Source organism: Colletes gigas, unplaced genomic scaffold, assembly GCF_013123115.1.
Source record: "Colletes gigas isolate AHSC1104 unplaced genomic scaffold, ASM1312311v1 Colletes_gigas_Sc00008, whole genome shotgun sequence".
In the NCBI taxonomy this organism is placed as follows: Eukaryota; Metazoa; Arthropoda; class Insecta; order Hymenoptera; family Colletidae; genus Colletes; species Colletes gigas.
In genome coordinates this window covers 734,899-747,999 of record NW_025106637.1, presented here as the reverse complement: position 1 = coordinate 747,999, position 13,101 = coordinate 734,899, and positions in this window count along the sequence as shown.

Genomic DNA, 13,101 nt, shown 5'->3' with positions numbered 1-13,101 from the left:
GTTACAGAAATCGTCATTTCGATTAATCGAAACGCTCCACTCTCGATGACTTTTAAATTTTTAAGAAAAGGAAACTAGCGATACAGTTTCGTTCGCGTACGCGATTACACGAGTTCGACGATCCATTAATCTTAGCAAATGCATGCAACACGACGTTCATAATACTCTCCATAAGCATAGTTTCCGTCGATTAATCAAAACCAGTCACTGACATTCATAAGATACTAATTTCTCTAGAGTTCCTTTCATTCTCGTAAAATATTTTTAATCTATTGCTTGCAGTTTGGGAGCAAACAGGTAAGTATGCAAGAAAGTGTTTTAATATCTTAACGAATAATAGCCAGAGACCAAACGAGGCATAAATTGCGACATTTTATCTTCTAAAAATAAGTGTCGAGTAACGAGTACATTGAGTACAATTTTATTCCGTTGGCATTGCGAGAAAAAGGCATCGATCCGAATACCGTGACCCAAATCGTGGCAAATCCAACGAATTGCATCGCAATGTAGGCCGAAAAATGAAACGCCAAAATGTAACGTGGAAAACATCGTGTTCTCTCTTTTGTCTTCTCGCGTTTTATAACGCATCGAGCGTTTCAATTTGTAATATCAACTGGAGGGAAGTTACGAACGACGGACAGCCATAAATAACAGAACGAGGGATCGGGAACTTGAATGTGCCGACGAAAAAGCAAGGTCTCGAAAAAGATATATTACTAGGGAGAGCATTGTCGTATAAATACACAGATTACGACAATCGCGGAGCACGATAAAGCCGACGTTTCAGCGTACTTACACGACACGTTGGATTCTAATGAAACACTATGCCAAAGGCCGGTATGAAGGGCTAACAATAAAAAGGTGCATCCTTGCACGGACCTTTCATCTAAAGCTTAACGGGAAGCTCTTTGTTTTCTCTGCACACCGATTCGCTTAGCGATACAAATCCGTACAAAAGACGTAAGCTCCATCAATTTTTACGTTGAATAACAATGACAACTTGCGCATGCCAGTCGATAAATGTACTTCGTTCCTTTCTTTGCTCTGTGAACGTTCCGTTTATTCCGTTCTGATCCATCGATCGACAAATCTAATAATATTCTTAAATATCGCTAGTTTCTGTCGTTGCGTCGAGGTTTTATTAATAATCTAGCGTGCACGATTTAAAGATTATCAATGTTCGATTTTAAAAAAGACGTAAAATTACTATTTTTATTAGAAGTATCGGTAAACAGTTTCATGGCGCGTTGGTTCGTGGAAAGAAAAATGAAAATCACGCGACGAAGATTTTCGCCCGAACGAGCCCGTTGAGACTTTCGGGTCAGAGTGTTATACTTCGACTCGAGGTTGTTGGAAAATTCCGCATAAACAGAACGCCACATTTCTGCCGGAAATACTGGCGAAGGGGAACGGTTTAAATTACATCGAATGGGTATATTATGAATCGCATAAAAATAATCCAGAGGAACGATTATTGAAGTTTTCTGCCATTCCGGTACCCGAACCCCTTTATCGCTTCATTCGTTTCGTCGTGGAAAATTGAAAGAAACGACGACGGGCAAAAACCTCGTCTAAAAAAAGGAACACGCCGACTATGAAACTCTATGGTTGCGTTAGAGCAAAGGCTCAAAGCGTGTAAATGCAAAGGACCGGTAACGTCGCAGCGAATTTTCCGCTCGCGGAAAAATCCTGAGAGCATTAACTAAATAGGTCAGTCATTCTCTTCATTGTCAGTTTCGCGAGCTTCTCGAACGGATTTTTTCGTTCTGGCCGAAGATCTGCTTCTCCAGTTTTCGCGGATAAGAGAAATTACTCGTTATGCACGATGCGAAAAGGAAGAAACGAAGAAAATGTACTCCCTTTCCTCGACCGAATATGTTCGGATCTGGCGATCCCAGATTTCTGCCATTTTCGCATCGAACGTATCGACTGTTCAAACCGAGAGGAAATTAAAATTTCGGATATTTTTGGGAATTTTTTTAGGTAAATCTATTCGACAGATCGGATTGAAATATTTTTCTATGTATTCGCTCGTGTTTTGACAGACCTCAGAGATTTTTCACGTATATTGATCTACGCGTACAACTTGCAACAAAAATTTATCGTCGCAAGAAGCCTCGCGAGAAAACAACCGAAAGCTTGAACGTGGCAAAGGGTGGTCAACCCTTGATCGAAAAAGGAAAGATAAGAGCAAAGTTTAGTGAACGAATGCAAACGGAATAAATTCCGCAGCCCCGTATCCGAAATTAAAATCAATGTTTTTTCAAGGGATCGAAAACAATTTACACGGTCGGGGAAAAAATTGAAACGGGAATAGAAAACCGGGCGGTTCGTCTCGTTGACAGAAAAGTGTGACATCGATTCTCGGCTCGCCCGATTCTACGACGCGTTCACGGAGCGAGGAGGCGCTTCCGTTGAGTATATTAGATGCGGTTATCAACGACGAACAGTTTTAATTGAAACAACCGCGTAAATATAGCACAATGGAACGACACGGCCGACTTAATTGAAAAGCCACACGGCGCGAAACGGTCCGCACGGCAAACAGTAATAAACGAACCTGCGACGTTCGGGTTCTGCGCTTGGCGGGAGTGCACTTATGGCGAGAACTGGATCAAATACGGCCATAAAACAACCTGTCACCGACGCGTTTTGCCCAAACCGTCTCGTTCTACCTTTACGTGTACGAAGATCGCGTCGAAGAATGAATATTGTTTCTATAAATGAAACGGGAGTGCACCTGTTGACCATTACTGTACCGTAATTCGCCTCTATTTGTCACAAATGGCGCTCGATAAGCACGCCGGGGCACGGTCGAACGGTCTTTATTCGTGTACAATACGTGTATGGGGAATAGCTCGAGAGGGAAAAAGGTTTCTTGCTGGAAAACACACAGGAAGAGAGAAAAAAGGAACGCGAGGTCGCATGGAAACAGAACGAAGCGGAATACAAGCCGGCGCTAATATAAAACCAATATGCAACCGAGCGTGGGACAATTGGCTCGGGCACGCGTTCGGCTGCCGCGATTACACGAGAAGACGGGGGGAAAAAACGCGGAAGGAAATCGAAACGATGAAAGAGGAAAATGGCTTCGACTGACGAACGACAGACTCCCGCGCTCGTCTTCGAACGGATTGGAATCCATTTCACTGATTGCCGGGGAATAAAGTTACGCGACGTATATATCCAGACCTTTGTTCGCTTTCCAGCTTCTCTGCATAATTAACCGCTGCAGCGTTCGTTAATATCAACGACTGAATCGGATGTACAGTGCTTCGTATAATGTGTTCTCTCGCGGTACACGTAAACACGAACATCCGCCCTTTGAAAAGTCTGATTGACTCGACGTGGAACAGAGCTCCTTTGACGCTTCGTTTACGAAATCTTTGATACTGATTCTCCTTCTTTTAATTACCCCACAAGTTCACAGTTTTCTATTTCTAATATGTTAAGCTATCCACGTATTGCAAATCCCCCATCAAAAATAATTCGTAACTCTGGCGCGACCCAGGTGTCGTAGCAAACGTAATGGCCGATTGATGTCCGCGCCATCCAACCCTCCCATTAAGGGATGAACCGTACTCGGATTTACCAAAGTTAGCGGAACTAATTTATCCGGTACAACGATCGTTTCGCCCAATTTTTATATTACCCCTGCTATTTGCGTAATAAAAGTGTCGGAATAATGGTAGTCGTCGGATGGTCGAGGGCCTCCGGAAACTAAGCTTCCGTTAACGAGCTTTCTCCTTCTGTCCAGACACCTGTTCGGCTGTTGGCAGCCTTCTCTTTCGATCCTTTATCCGCCCGTTCTCATCCATTCTATTCTCTCCATCAACGACCATCCGGCAAAGTAGTTTATTTCCCGAGGGCTGGCCAGACGTCGGTGCTTTCGCGCTAAAAGCTCGGTCAGGAAGGCATACAACGAAACTCCCATTGTTTCCACGCACGAGTCGGTTCTTGTGTACGCGTACAGCGACCCGGACCGACACGCCAATTCCGCACTTGCCAAATTTTATAATGGCAATTATAACTTCGAATGGATTTCCCATGCACTTGCCCGACGCCGCGATATTTCGCTCGCGATACGCGATATTAGATCTAAAATGTAAACAACTCGCGAACGTTCTAGCAGGGAAAGTTATTCCGACTCGATAGCAACCAGGTAAGAGTGTCCCTAGATTGTACAGCGTTGAAATTAAATACTCGATTTTCCATGGCTGATCCAGACAGTTAATATCGATCATTAGTCTAGAATAAATAGAGGGACCGGAGGAGGAAAAGGGGTAAATCTATTTATATTTCAGCGCTGCAGCCGGGGATGAATTAAAGGGAGAAATTGCTTTTTGTCGAAAGCACGCCACTTGAACGGAACTCGGGAGTCCGCCGCCACTCGTTCTGACACGAAAGCCAACAAAGGGAGGTCCACGTGGTGAATGTTCAACGCTTTGATGCCATTTTTCAGGAATATACGTTTCCGGAGAAATTTTAGAGCCGACGACGCCTCTCTCGTAAACCCGATTTAAGGGACGCGTTTAAAGAGCATCGCGTACGCTAGGATAAAAATTATTTCCCTCGCACTATGTCGTTTACCTTCACTGTTTAATCGAATAAGCGCCTACGATCAACAAAACTGATCAATGCTGGCGTCGTTTTACATTTTCTTAGAGTGCTATTCTTTCAACGTTAGAATTATACAAAAGAATTCGATGGAATGTGTAAAAATTGTGTCGATCGTTTGATAGGTTTGCGGCCATACAAGCAACGGGTTCCGTCAACGATACTAGTCGACCGATTCGTAATTCGAAACTCGCCAGTTCACCGCAAACAAACGTTCCCTATACCGTAGGAGTGTAGCCCCGGGTGTTGTCGACTCTTTTTCGAGCTCGAATAAAAGTCAAACAAAAACTGATAGGAGCACAGCAAACATCATTGAATAGCGTCACAAATGCGACCAACGAGTGCCAAATAACGACCGCTTCCGTATCGCTGGCTACGAATAAATCGATGGTCGTTCTAAAAATCTGGATATTTGAAAAAAAAAGAGAATCGAATACCGTCGAGGGACTCTCGACTCTGTCGAAAGCCCTTCGAATCGGATTATTAGCATAACACGGCCACCCACTGTTTCTCCCGAAATACGTGCGATTATAAAAACAACATCGAAATCGGATTCTGTGCTTCGGGAAACCCCTAGACGATTTATAAATAATGACGCTATTAATTTGGTCCGCGTTTTTGAAGATCCGTGGCACCGTGCGAGGAACGATGAAACGGTGGACGGTCAGCGTTAGAAAATAAACTAACCGGTGAACGGCCTTTGGGAAACACGCTGGCCAAATAGGGCCAAAGACACAAAAGAGGAGATACGGTTACGTGCACATTGGCACTCGAAGAGTACGGCACGTGAATATCGGCTTCCAATATAACGCCCGAGATATATTCGCCCTTGCTAATTCCAAATACCGTCGATAGCCCCTTGTAAGATTGGAAATTCCCTTCTGTACATATACTTCAAGGGCGCGCGGCTAATACATTGCGATGTTATGCTACCGCCGCCTCTCCCACAAATCCCCACGATCCGTATAATCCTGTGGAATCGAACGATACGGTTGCACCACTGTGTAAACCACCGATTGGATTCTGGATTATCATAGCATCGAAACGTCTATCTTCCCGTCTTTCGCCGTGGCGTCTTTTCGATGAGTCGCTGTACGACTCGCGTCTGCGTAAATTAATTGAAAACGCTTTTAATTCGCGAGAGCGTCCTACCCGGAAGAACAAACAACCCTAGATTGATGGATTACTCGCGTCCCCGATACGCAAATAAAGAAGTCTATGATGTATCGCGTAAGATTCTATTGCGAGGAAGTAGCCAAAGATTGCTTTTGATCCAAAGCGTGTCTAGATTTTTTTTTTTTAGAATCATACGCCCACTAGTTTAGCAAATCGCGGTAAAAACGTATTAACGGGAAAATAGAAGTCGTTCCAGAAGAGGTACAACAATAATCACCGGTATTGTCCGTTTCGGGCGCCTTCTGCATTTTCATGAATCCGACGAATCGTGGATTTAAGTTAGCCAGCGTAAACAAACGAGCCCGCGAGGCAGGGGATAGTATAGGCTAAAATTGCAGCTAATGACATAAAATATTCCAATATGATTAGCAGATATACGCGGAGTATACACGGCACGCTATCAATCAGTGGCCATAATCAAATGCAGATTTCATTCCGCGAGCGTTTAATCACCGCCTCTTGTCTACCTTATTTGTTCTTCGGGTTTCTTCTTGCAAATTTACCTTCCGGCTCTGCTCTCGTCAAATTTTATACCGTTAATAACGCAAATATTAGCACACGTTCGAGCCAGCCGACCGCGCGCTGTTTTCTTTCCGTGCTGGTCGCGCGAGATCCCATAATTCGGTCTTCCGCTTTGAAACACGATCGCGTCTACCCGCAAGTCGAACGAGATCTTATTTTTATATAAAAGAAATAACAATGCAACGTGAACCGCTGATCGGAAGCATCGGAACACTCGACCAAAACGTTATCGACCTCTGAACTATTATAACTTTATAAAAAGAAGTCCTATAACAATCTTCCCGGGGTCATTTTATAGTTTGAACCATCTACTTTCGCGTCTCCAAGTTGAATTTGCTCGAAGATCCTTTTATACGAGGAAGCAAGTGAGAATGTGCAGATGGTTTTGGTCTGAGAAATGTTCCAAATTTCAACGGCTCCCAGAAGTTTCAAACATTTTTTACGCAACTAGAACTGCCATAAATTTAAATATTACAACCTCCCTTATACTCATAGGACATTTACTCTATAAGGAATAATAATAGAAAACGTTTGCAAATTTATCTTGGGTCTCTAATCGGTTTTACTTTGTTCGGTATTTTATATTATAAGTGTAAATTCCCATGTGCACAATGAGTGGTTTTACGATAGGCGTGGGAATAAAATGAATTAATTCTTCTACGCTGGTAGCTATACGTTAGTCACGTTGTTAATATTGCAGCCATAAAGAGAGCAGATATTACAAAGATTTAATTTTCAAGATAAATTAAACTGCGGATGGTAATGTTCCTTTCTAAATGCGACTGAGGTACGCTTAAAGCTAAAATATCTCCTTATATTCTCTTCTTCCAATGTGAATATTTAACACACGAGTATATATAATTAACGATTTAAAATGTGCATAAATTGTACGCGTGTATAGAAGAGAATCCGTATAATTGCATAAAATAATTCGTTCGCGTAAACCCGAGAAATATTTCCGACAGAGAACACGTATCGAATCAATTCACGATTCCCAAGTAGTGATTTCTGACGGAACAGGCAGACGAGAAGTACAGCAAGAATAAAGCACGAGATGAGGAGGATGAAGAGGATAAGAATGACGCACGGCGTGCCATCAAGTCGGAAGCAAGATATGTTAAACTCGAACTTTCGAGTTTATGTATCATACATGCCTTCCGTAGACAGAAATGGTCGACGAATAATGCAAAATAAAAAAGTTAAACTCCACCAACACCGATATAAACGCTCAGACGCACAAAAATGAAATCCTAAATTTATTAAACGTTGAGATAAAAGACATACTTCTTCGTTTTCTATTTTAAATTGTAATATATCATTTATTTGAAAAATAACTCGGCAAAAACGTATTCGCGACCCGAAATCAGTGTTATTAGACCGCATACCAAGACGAAGAAGATATGTGGAACTATACGCGGAAGATCGCAGCCATTAGCTCATATTATTTGCTATGTAATTAATAATTCTATTAATTACATAGTAAATAATATGACCCGGGTCTCACCACGTGGAGGTTGCTGCGACTGGAGACCCACCCTAGCCTCGCCCCAACCACCCTTCCTTTGGCGAGGAATTCGAATAACTATCCAAGAGAGAAGCTATCGAAAAGTTAGAAACGAACTACAAAGGTCGAATTCTTAAAAGAACTGACCAATCAAGAGATAAAGAACCTAACAAAATGTCAACACATGTGAGATGATACACATGTTTTCTAAAAACGAAATTGAAATGTGCAACTGCACGCACGAACTCTGACCGAAGAAGAGATCAAAAACCTAACAAAATGTTGATACATGTGAGATAATCCAGCACATGTTTTCTAGAAACGAAATTGGAATGTGCAACTGCACGTACGAATCCTGATTACTAAAGTATCAATATGAACTTTATTATTAATTGTTCCTTCTTAAATAAATACTTGCATTATAGCAGTGCCTAACAAGACACTCGTACAAAACGAAGAAAAGATCAAGAAGATCCAACCAGAAATGTGCAACTGCACGTACGGACCTTGCATATTAGAATACTAATATGTATCTTAATATTAATCATTCTCACTTAAATTTACGCACACGTTTCGGTAATATTTAATAAAGGGCAGGAGAACGCTTTTTTATCTTATAATCTATATACATTTGTACTTATATTCTAACGCAATCTGTAGAAACATGAAGAAATATGAGGAAATCTTCTTGGTGTCTTGATCAACCCCACGATGTTTTTCTAAAACATACACTCATATATAATAAATATAACCGATATGAAACGACGAAATATGACAAGATATTTTCTTCTTGGTGTCTTCGCCACTTCCACGATGTTTTCCTGAAACAAAAATCAGACAATACATAAATTTGTATGAAACATTTCTCTAAAAACTATCAAGATGGAATCCGTGTATAATTTTCAATTCCATTCTTCAGTGATTATATATCCTGTAACAAGAACTTGTTCAAAGGATTAATAGCTGAAATGAAAGTGTATTAATGGACACAGAAAAAAATAATTATGATAGACTCAAGATAGACTCACGGTCATCGATCATTATAAAATTAATACTTGAACTGAACCTTCCACGAGTTAAAATTGATATTAAAGAGTTTGGAAACATAAATATTATGTAATTGAAATTAAATGAAAAGTTAAATTCGTCTCAGTGTTAAGATAAGTACCAAATAGATTGACAATTGTATTCATTTGTCTTTCGTTTCTTTTATGAAGTAAAAATTTTGTCAAGACGTGTACATTGCAACAATTATATTTTACCGTATTGAAAACTAAATTAGGTTCGTACAGAAACGAACGAAACTGTCGATTCTACGCGAAAATTGACTCCCAATATGAAATATCGAATTGCAATTTCCATACCCTTTTGATACAAGCATTCGATTTTCCATTAATGAAAACAATGATCGCGAACAAACTTTGATTTATGCAAAGAATACAAAATATTCATAAAAAAATCCACTATTTATAAATAACAATTGGGTTCAAAAGGTTATTATATCCCGTAAAAATTATCAACTCTAATAATGAATAATTAATGATATAGGTATATATATATATATTGGAATCATGAATTTAATCTATGACACAATCATAATGTAGCATTTTTAAATGCATCACAAATCTGTGATAAAAGTATATTCATAAAAATTATAGATTTTAACACGTTCTCAAAAAGGAAATAATTGGTCTATTTACATCAGTACTTTAAAGCAGTATTTTCATTGACAAATATATAAAGAAAATATATATTTCATATAGTCAAGGTAAATTTTCCACTCATAACATCAAAAAACAACCCGTGAGTGGATATCTCTCGCAACTCTAATTTATAAAATAAAAAAGTATACGCGAGTGGTGCTTATTATTCGTAAAATGAACCACACAGGGTTCCATTATTAATTAAATCGCGTGCACCCATATTAAATCATACGCAACACTAATTTTAATAACGATGTTGAGTCATTCCCAGAATCCCAGCTTGCTTCTTGATGATCCTGGAGCAGTGGCCAGCATTTTGGCCAGCTTTCGGGCATTGTATCGCAACTCTAATCAACAAAAAACGCGATAAGTCAAGATCGCAACGCTAATTTATAATAGAAAAATTTCAGACGCGATTTATAACAATAAAAGCAACCGCGAATGATGATTATTCGCAACGTTACCCTGAAAAGTAAACGCGAAAAATAGTAATTCGCAACGCTAAGAGCAAACCGATCAGTACATTCGCAACACTATTCTTAAACAACGATAAAAGCAATCTCGTATAGAATTCGCAACGCTACCCTGAAAAGGAAACGCGAAAAATAGGAATTCGCAACTCTACGAGTCAAACGCGATTATTGTATATTCGCGACTCTATCTTTAATGGAAATACATTTATATTTCGCAACGCTAATGCAAATCGCGTTGCCCAAAAACGCTGGATCAGGTGCTAGCGTCTTCGGTTGTAGCTAGAAACATACATGCACAAAATAATCTAACTACATCAAGCTACTTCAAACTACAATAAAGTGGCACATATGGGGATGAAGTTAGACGTTTTAAATATCGCAACACTACGGGGCAACAACGCGATAAATCAACAATCGCAACGCTAATTTATAATAGAAAAATTACAAACGCGATTTATAAGAATAAAAGCAACCGCGAATGGTAATTATTCGCAACACTACCCTGAAAAGCAAACGCGAAAAAATAGTAATTCGCTACTCTAACAGCAATCGCGTTTACTAATAATTCGAAACGCTATTTTTAAAGCAAACGCCCGGTTCCTAGGTTTGCATAAAGACAATCGCGAATCGTATTTATTCGCAACACTGACATATCAACGCGATAAATATTTGTTCGCAACTCTACGAGCAAACGCGAACAATGTATATTATTCGCAACTCTAACTTTAATCAGGGGAATCATGGTACATGTGAATTCACATGTACTGGCCACAAAATAAACTAACTACTTCTATTACTACAGTTAGGGTAGAATTTGGGCATTGAAAATATCGCAACTCTAAAGAAAAAATCGCACGATTGATCAAGATCGCAACGCTAATTTATAGTATGAAAATTGCAAACGCGGTTGATGTCCATTATATGTATAAAAGAGTAAAAAAGCAACGCAATTCGTGATTATTCGCAACGCTACCCTGAAAAGGAAACGCGAAAAATGGTAATTCGCAACTCTACGAGCAATCGCGTTTATCGATAATTCGCAACGCTACTTTTAAAGCAAACTCCCGGTACCTAAGTTTGCATGAAAACAATCGCGAATGGTAATTATTCGCAACGCTACCCTGAAAAGGAAACGCGAAAAATAGCAATTCGCAACTCTAAAAGCAAACGCGATTATTGGATATTCGCAACTCTATGTATATCATAACCGCGAGTTATGGGGAGGAATGGCTGGCATGTATGGTGCAATCATGTACCATCAGGTACATGCATACGTGAGCCAGACAGAAAAATAAACTAACTACAACTACAGACGAGTTAAGTGACAAAGTAGCAATAGGAATGACTTTCCATCCTCATCCGAAAATGAAGATGAAAAGCCATTTGTTGTAGCCCACTCTTGAAACAGTTTGTCAGGGCCTCTTCAGCTCATATAGAGCCTTTTCTTTCTTCGGCGGTCCTGCCGATGCCTGAAACTTACGAAAGACCGGGCTCGAGATTTCGTGCAATACGTAGTCTTCCAACAATATACGAATTGTTGAAAGAGCAAATGTGGTCATCTCGAGCGGGACGAACGTTTCGAAAGGGACCTGATCGCGACCGCGAGCGCGAGAGAGCGACTTTAAGAGTCGCGCGATTCGAGGAGTCGAAAATAAAGCCGAAACAAACAGCACATGTACACCGTTTGAATCAGCAAAATTTCTACTCTCGAAATCGTAACTACAGGAACAGAACTGCCACGCGAAAACGCGCCTACCCGAATTACTAATGTGGACAGTCCTGCCCTGACCCTACCTACTTAGGTTTAAACACACACACCAGAGAATAAGTTACCTACCTACCTAACCCTATATTTAAAAAATTGCAAAACTCAGTCTCTCAAACAAACACTCCACGGTTCTCATTCTGAATGTCCGGGCGCGACCTAAACTAGAGAGGACTCCCCGGGGTTCCTCCGACACCCGGACACAATCTCATTCATACTCTAATTGTGTACGTACCAGTTTTTGCAGTGGACTGACAAAGCTAGTGCTCATTGCGTACTTTTATTATTTATGTAACACATTTCCATATATCTAATATAGTCTTTATTAAAATATACTCTATATATGATCATATAAGATTGAAAAGCTACTTCATTATGCATTTTACAATATCATTGACGTGTATGCAATACGAACAATAGTCAAGTAAATAATAACTATAAGTTTAATATTATTATTACGATTGTTATGAATCTAATGTCAAAAAATTCTGTATCTGAATTGTAATGAACTTTTGAAACGATGCACTTCCACATCCTAACCACAAACACACATATGTGGACAGTACATCGTGCACGATACACTAGCATTGTCAGTCGCACGGATAAATTATTATTATAAATGTTACAAACTAAGTCATCGTGCCCCGTTGCCTTCGCTCGTGCAAATAACACTTGGGCATGTGCACGAACTTAGGCAACGAACACGGAAAAGTATCCTGAAAATCCTGACTAGAAAAACTGGTTATTAGTAATTAACTAAACGGTATCTATTCTCAATTAAAATGACTCGACTTGTTAAATGTGATATATCAACAACAGAGAACGTTAATATTGAAAAATATTATTATTCAAGACAAATTTGTAACTGAAATTGAATTGTTCAAAATGGAAGACTTTAATAAAGATATCATAATAAAATAATTTACTTTGCAAATTGAAATAAATTTGTTAAATTATTATTCAAAATATTCAATAATCCCTGGTCGTTTCTGTCGTCAAAGTAAATTTTTTAAAAGATGAAACTAACATGCATGTTCCTTTGAGTTGAGAAACGACCAGTCGCGAAACGCCTTCTTGCACGTGAAATACATCATATAATGTATTAATTGATAAAATGAATACTGGATCATATGATTAATATAATGCTTTCGCATTATATTAATTCGTATTCTACTCAATTATATAATTCATATAAAGTTGTGTAATATTTATTGGTAACATTAAAAAACGCGAGTGCAAGAAGACCCTAGCCTACACTAAAGAAATATAACAATTGATGTTGCTACTCGCGGGTATTTTTCATACCCGCGGTCACTTAACTCGTGAAAAATACTAAGTATA